Genomic DNA, 7,823 nt, shown 5'->3' on the forward strand with positions numbered 1-7,823 from the left:
CCTATCACTATCGGTTTTTTTGCTTTGAACCGACAGTGATATTGGGTCATCGCTGTCGGTTTTTTATTTCAACCGGCAGTGATATGTACGAAAAACTTTATAACTTTCTCGTTTTGTCCGATGAAGATGAACTTTATATCAAAGTTGTAGTACTTTTCGAGACCTATAACTGTGTAATTTAAATATATTTTATTTGTGGTCGTTTGGATGTGTATCGTAAGATCGTATAGAGTTAATACCAAAGGAGTTTATATACTTCATAGCACAAGTGAATGTGCAGTGGTAGTTAAGGATCTTGGATGGAGAAGCCTCAAAACAAAAGTTATAAATCTCAAAAGTTATGCAACTTTATAGTTCACAACTTGTTTAGTTGAAGTCATTTTGTTGCTGAAATATTTGTTTCGCAAGATTTTATACAAGTTAATACCAAAGCAATCCATGTGCTTTATAGTCATCAGTGAGTGTGTAGTTGTTCTTAAGGATATTGGATGGAGAAACGACCGACACGAAAGTTGTAGATCTTAAAAAGTTATGCAACATTACAGATGATAACTTTTTAGTTTGAAATCATCTATTTAACAAAAATTATATTTGAAATTTAAATTTTCTAACCGGACTGAGAAATAGTCAAAATAAAAGTTGTGATCTCCTCCCTATCTAATCCCGGTCTCTCCATCTTCTCAACCCTAGTCGCAACGAGGAGGGCCTCCATTATTTCCCCTCTCGTTTAGGCGCCGCCGCCTGTCTATAGGCTCCAATAGGCACCTCTACGCCGTCTCCGCTCTAGGCCACCGTGGCTCCGTGCTGGCAGATGTCCCGCAGCAACGTCCTCCTCATCAAGGGCAACACCGGCGGTTTCTCATCTGTTGCTCCCCTTCGACGCGGTGAGTTGCTCTGGTGGCGGGGCCTGGCCGACGAAGGTGTAGCCGAAGCACGGCCATACCAAGACGCACGGAGACGTACGACATCAATGGCGTCCTCCTCCCTCCTCCGTCGCTCGAGCCCATTTCCCGCCTCTCTAGTTCAGGTGCGATGCTTATGCCTGATTTTGTCGATCTATTTTACTTTTCAGTCGATATTGAGTCCCTCTGGCCCTACCATAGGGACGGTCAGTTCACCTTATTCTTTCGGTGGTTCTTTCATTTAGGCATGACAGATGGATTTGCTTATTAAACTGACAGGAGGGATGCCAGGAATTCTAACTCTAGTTCAGATGCAGTGCAGCTGCATTGGCTGGGCCACGAAGGTTGGTGTCCATTGCGAGTTTCAGTAGTAAAGGATGTTCATCTTCTTTTTTTCTCTCTCTAGGTTTATGCTAATTATTGTTGGACATTTTGCTTTATCTCATAGGAATTGAAAATTCAGTTGTGGGTGCTCGTCTGCTGGAAATTGGATGCGGAAAACAAAAAATGTAGAAGCGTTAAGAGGCAGCTTACTTAATCAGTGTTTACTAACCTATCTGTGAGACTGTGACTACTTATTTTACACTATGCCTCAGTTTTCTGCATAGCAAATTTACCTTCGTTAAATACAAGAAGAATTATTTGGGGATAACACTACTCTCAAGGCACATAAATAACTCCTAGAATTAGATCATCCATACTAAACAGTTTAGTTTAGAACATACTTTTCTGAGCAGTATAGGCACTTAGTCACCATGTATAGCATGTGCTGTATTCAGTAGAGAAAACAATTTTGATATTTATAGAACCTGTCTGCATAACCAAGACAAACATATTGCATCTTATATTCACTCAATTTAGAAATTTCTAAACTACTCATGCCTTGTTGCAGCTGTCCTTTTAAATATACATTTGCTTAATTATTGTTTGTTTTATCTCTTCCACTTTCCCTGATTTGTGTGCGTTGCACTGGCTGTATCAGGGGATGGGCAGGGACGCCACTGCTGCCTCCGTCATTGCAACCCTGGGAAGCTGAGGCAGCTGATACATCAAAGCAAATCAGGACGCCTCATGTACATAAGGTGATTATGCATGTGCGCATGATGCTACAAACCTACTCAATCTAAAAAAGATTTGACCAGGGGGAGAGATGTCCCCCTGATTTTCATCTTAAGAAGCTGGTGCCGTGACTCGAACCCGGGCTGGCTCAGCCAACCGCTTCTTTGGCGTGTTGTGCTGACCAGTTGCACCGTGAGAGTGTTGGCACAAACCTACTCAATCTCAATGACACAATATAAATTTTTTGTCAAAGAACAAATTGCCATAGCCAGCAGATTGGTTGCAAAGTTAGTTGCAAGGCCTGCTTGATACGCCAAGAAGGTCCAATATCACAAAGCCCACAATCTTTACTATACAGTTCCCATGGTGTCTAAAAGTGGAATTTTTGCACACTAGAAAAATAATTGAGGTTCATTTGTCTATATGAATCCATGTTTATTTGATTTTATATAACTGCTACAGGAAAGCTACTCAAGACCACGGGTTAAATCGAGAGTTCTGGAAATGTTCTCTGTCAGATTATTGATGCAACTCAAGAAATTGAGGTTGTCTACCCTTTTAGGCCCCGTTCGCGTGCCCTTAAACCCGGCTTGATCCGCTTCTTTTTTCATCCGGAACAGTGTTGTCCTCTCACAAATTCCTCCAGATTCCTCCAAGCGAACGGGGCCTTAATAAGATTTTTAAGGTAGTGAAGTGACATGTATATCATATAAATGTTATTTTCCCTACATTAAAACCGTTTTTATTATTTTTTATTCTACTATAAGATTCACAAATTTTGATAGTGACACTGCTTTTCCTTAAAATGACATGAAGATCTGAAGTCCTATTTTACAAAAATGAGAAGCACTTTGAATCTTCTCATGAGATACAGAATCTACTTGGATGCAGCAGCGATCTAACGAGCATATCAACAGAAAAGAGGAAGCACCCATGTATTTTTCAGCTCCAAAGATTGATAATATCTATTATTAGTAGCAGCACTGAAATTCTATTTTCTTACCATCAGTTAAATTTTATCGCTCTCCATTGTTTGATATTGTTAGCCAGCATTTGCTCAAATGTAAAATAGATGCATATCATAGGATAATAGTTGATATTTTGTTTTAAGTAATGGTTGCTATCTGGTACAAAGATGCTATGAATTACTACTAGTCTTGTGCTAAATATTCTTTATTTCTGTGTTTGTCCCTAAATTCCTTGCCTTTTTCCAAGTGACTGCACAATATTTCAGCCTTTTTTTCTGAAATTTAAGGTGGTTGGATACTAGCTATTGCTACAAGCAACTAAATAGAAAGGTCAGTGTGTTATAATTTGTACCTCCATTTAATATAAGAAGTATGCAAGCATTTGCCTAATCAAGGCTTACAGAGATCATGTAATATTCTAAGTAGCATTATTTCAGTGGAATAGCTTTATGGAATTCGTGAGGCGGCTGTTGTTATATTTCAGTAATAGAATTCCCGAACTTGCTGTCGTTCCATCCTGCAGGTCGCTGAGCGCAATAGCTTTGTGGAGGAAGTGAAACTGGAAAGGGAAAGACAACAGAAGGTTATTTGTGTTCAAATGTGATCCATTTACAAGTGTATCCTTGTGTACTCATATTTCTTCTCTAACGCATCTTTTAAATCAATTCTGTTTTCAGGGGAGCCATGTATGCTAATATCCCAGGCCCAAAAGTTCCATTCTGCTCAGGCTACTGGTATGCTCATTGCACATGTTTTTCTTATTTGGCTACCTCAAACTTGCCTCTTGTTATTGGTAAACATGATCTTTGTGCTTATCACACAGTTTGGTACATGTTATCACTGGAAATCTTGTTGACTATCTGAGCACTGTTATGTGTAATGAATGCCTGTAACCTATAGTACCTCTAAGCGACACACTAGAAGTAATCTTAACTGAAAATTTTCCCAAAACAAAGAATGGAATTCTACAACGAATTATATTTATTCAAAACAATTGAGTGATGTTTTGGCTAAGAGATGATCAAACAAAAGGAATGTAAGACCGATAAATATATCGGTGATTTTTGTAGCTTTATTTCCTATGACAATTACATATCCTTATGAAAATGTGATTTGCAATGTCACTGTACTGAAAAGTGACGCCTATGTCAAATGTCAATGCTCTTTATTTCATGACATAGAGTTTGAGTGGAGCACACGAATGATGGGATGGTCCAAATCAGGCCAGGCCAAGCCAAGCGAAGCTGTAGTGGTGTCTATGCATCTTAGATATTTTGGTTTAGAAACAAATGTGTTGGATATCTTTGTTTCAATAATGTGTATGTAGCCTGAGTTTGAATTTTTGGATCGTTTAATTCCAGATGTGAACAAATTATATAAGTTAATATTTTGATTTAATGGCTTTATACAAATGCTTTGTTGATGTCTATCGAGTATCTAATTAATTAATGGTGCTGCAATATTATCCAGTGGCACCAAACCAAAAGCGTTGTAAAAGTGGCTATTGGCAACCCTATTTTTTGTGGTAATATATCCTATATCAACGGACACTCCACGTAGCAATAGAGACTGCACCTTATAGCAACCAAAACGTGAACATGGCAATTGCCTATGTTGCCACTACTTGGTGTTGCGACATAATCTTTGTAGCCACACTCGTTATGCGTAGCAATAGCAACTGCACTTTATAGCAACCAAATCTTGGGCGTGGCAATTGAATATGTTGCCACCATTTCTTGGTGTTGCGATATAATCCTTATTGCCACACTCATTATGTGTAGCAATAGCGACTGCACCTTATAGCAACCAAATCATGGGCGTGGCAATTGAACTTGTGCCACCACTTCTTGGTGTTGCGACACAAGTCCTGTTGCCACACTCGATATGTGTGGTAATACATTATCTTGCAACACACGTTCGTCGTTGCTAGTGCACCATTTGCTATGGCATGGGCAAGTTGCCATTGCAAGGTCCATCAACGCCTAAGACGTTGCATTAGTTGTTGCCAGACCTACAACTGTAGCAAAACCTTATGTTGTAACGTCTAGGTGTTGCAAATCCAAAACGCATTTTGCAACGCTTCCCAGAAAAGCGTTGTCCAAAGCTTTACCCACGCAAGCGCCTACAACGCCTCCCAACGAAAAAAAGTGTTGCTATTTCTGCTATTGCAACTATTTCTGGCCTATTGCAACACTTTTCGGGCGTTGAAACAGGGTCAAAATTTAGTAGTGAACATATGGGCACATGAAGGCTCATAAGAAAATAAGCTAGCCATGTCTCAAAATAAAAGCTAGAGAAAGAGATCATATTAAATAGAGGAGTATAGTTCCATCAAATTCCACACTCTTGCACGGTTTTGATTTAAGAGTATGACGCTTCTCTCTAGTGGGTCTAGGATTTGACTTTACAACATATGCAAGGTAAGTGTGCCACAAATTTTTCATCCGTACCCAAGCTCCATATAAGCTTTTAGAAGTAGGATGATCAAAGAGAAAGGCAAACATTCAAAATATGCCTTGGCGAGGAACCACTTACAATTTTTGAGTGACTTGAGAGAATCATTCAAGGAACAAAAACTATCTTTTTGCTTTCAGAAACCGACAAAAACCCAAGTTTCTGAGCAGGAATAGAGTGAGAAGATTTGAATCCAAGCTATTCCATTTTTCAATTACCCAAGATAATTTGGTAGACACTTGGAAGTTCACAGGTCCAGGTGAAGCTTGAAATAACTTGTATGCAGATTTCAAATCAAGGAGATGAACCCGCTTAGTCCTTACAAGCTTTACTCGAGGACGAGCAAAGGACTAAGTGTGGGGGAGCTTGTTGGCGATGCTTAACTCATATTTCTACCACCAACATTTAAATAAAATAAACAAATGTGAATACCGAAACTTAGAATTAGGGTTTCCAAACTCACATTTTCTACGAATTTTGGTATGTATATGTTTTGTAGGACAACACATGAAAACACATCAAAATACGCGATCAGGCGTGGCGTAAAGCTCATTCAGGCCAAGGAATTGCAAGACAACACATCCAACTCCATATTTGGGCCAAACACCAGCATGGGAGTGGCCCAAGCCCACTCAAGAACCGACCCTGCGAAGGCGGTGTGGGGAGGCGCCACCCAGGGTATGGCGGCACCCCCTTGCCGCCTCTCGGGCCTACCTTTGGTAGGGCGGTTCCATCAATGCTCTCAAGGACGATTTGGATGGTTTCCTAAAATATCTCAAGGCAAACCGTCCTATTCAAGCTATAAAAGGTGGAGGCCACCCCCTCCTCAACACACACAACAAGAGAGCAAGAAGAGAAGAGCTTCATTCCTACCTAGGCTTTAGCTAGAATTAGAACAGGGAGTGAGTGAGCTAAGAGTTGGAAGAGTACCGGAGTGTCGGCTACCTCTACTTCTTGTACTTGGCGACCCTTGTACATCGAGTGGACGGAGTGCCGGGGTTGTTGGCTCCCTCTACACTGTTACCTCAACGTACCGAATACTACTTGAAGTATAAGGTTCGTGTTTACCTTTAGTGCTGAGTTCTTAAGAAAAATTATCTGTGATCACTATATTCTTGCAGGTTCGTCGTCTGCCCCATGACGGATACTCTTGTAGAAGGGCCCTGATAAAGACGGATAACCCTTGCATGTGCGCTAGAGTAGTAGTTGATAGCATAGACGTGGTGTTTAGGCTAAAGACTGCCTTTGTTTGCCTAGTACTCTACGGTTGAGGGGTAGGTGGCAGGTGGTGACAACCCCATCCATCCCTTGTAATCCCCCATGTCTAGGTACGACGTAGAGGTGTAGGCCAGCAATGCTTGGCAGACCAAGTGTTATCCGGTGCCCAAAGTAAGTCTGTAGTGGCAAAGCTATCTTAACTTAGGTTCTCTATCCTTAGAAAACCTCACTACCCGAGCTATCTTTCTTCTTGTTATCTTGGGCGAACTAGCTAAGAGGCTTTACACATCCGTTTTTTTGGGAAAATACGATAACCTGAATACTTCTAGGTGAAGTGCTATGACGGTATATCCATGCGCTTGCAGATTCTTTCGCTTACGCTAAGAAATACCAACAGATACCCGCACACTCAAGCAGATTGCTCAGAGGCTTGAGCTAGATCCTCCTAGGTCTCCTATCTTAGATGAGGATCTCAGTGACCTAGAGACTGAGGAGCAGCGACAGGTCAGACATGACAGAGAGTTTGCTGAGTTTCTTCAGTGACAGGAGCAGCAGCAGGCTCTATAGGAGCAGTCACAACAGTAGTCATAGAAGCAGCCTCATCCTAGTGCAGGAGAGGAGTTTGGTTCAGCTTTGTGGGGAGACTTCTTTGGCTACCCTAACTACAGGTTTGGTGGATATGACCCTTCTAGTGAGGGTGGCTCTCGTCCACCTAGTGCTCCACGTTCAGATGATGAGGATGATGGCTACCATGATGACGACGATGATGAGTGATCATAGCTTCCAGATGCAGCTTGTAGCCTCTTTGTGCCTTGGTGATCGTCTGATGACCTTTTTTTTGGAGATAGATGACAAACGGAGAGAGAGTGATTAAAGCTTTAGGATGCTTGCTTCATTTGTTTTAGCTTTTGTACCTAGAGATATGTACTGCAGCTATAGTTATCTTTGTCTTGTGAGCTTGTGAGCTTCATTGATGTATCATTTTTAGTTGAGACAGATCATATGAGCCTTATCTTTGTATCTTGTATGAGATGAGACTTGTGCTTCATGGATGTATCTTTTGAGACTCATGTACCATGATCCTTATCTGGTTATATAATCCATCTTAGTGGTTTATGGACTTCAAAAATCTTTGTGATGAGTGCTATGTGTGTGATATACATGTTGTATTTACTTTCATAAGGACCATACATGCTTAGAGTGGATTTGTATGATGTAATGC

The 7,823-nt window shown here is 40.9% G+C and overlaps 1 long non-coding RNA gene across 8 annotated transcripts; it reads left to right on the forward strand.

Moving 5' to 3' along the window:
* The first annotated feature begins 661 nt into the window (after positions 1-661).
* Positions 662-4,341, forward strand: LOC136546049 (uncharacterized). 8 transcript variants are annotated; one of them, XR_010781237.1, is made up of 9 exons: positions 662-1,027; positions 1,148-1,246; positions 1,351-1,461; positions 1,885-1,984; positions 2,424-2,896; positions 3,217-3,259; positions 3,453-3,512; positions 3,607-3,663; positions 4,111-4,341. It is a non-coding gene; the product is annotated as an uncharacterized lncRNA (long non-coding RNA). The 8 variants fall into 8 exon arrangements; XR_010781235.1 differs by having other exon boundaries at positions 2,424-2,646; positions 2,778-3,259; XR_010781234.1 differs by having other exon boundaries at positions 1,148-1,250; positions 2,424-3,259.
* The last annotated feature ends 3,482 nt before the right edge of the window (positions 4,342-7,823 follow it).

The sequence above is a fragment of the Miscanthus floridulus genome, chromosome 3 (assembly GCF_019320115.1).
Source record: "Miscanthus floridulus cultivar M001 chromosome 3, ASM1932011v1, whole genome shotgun sequence".
Lineage (NCBI taxonomy): Eukaryota > Viridiplantae > Streptophyta > Magnoliopsida > Poales > Poaceae > Miscanthus > Miscanthus floridulus.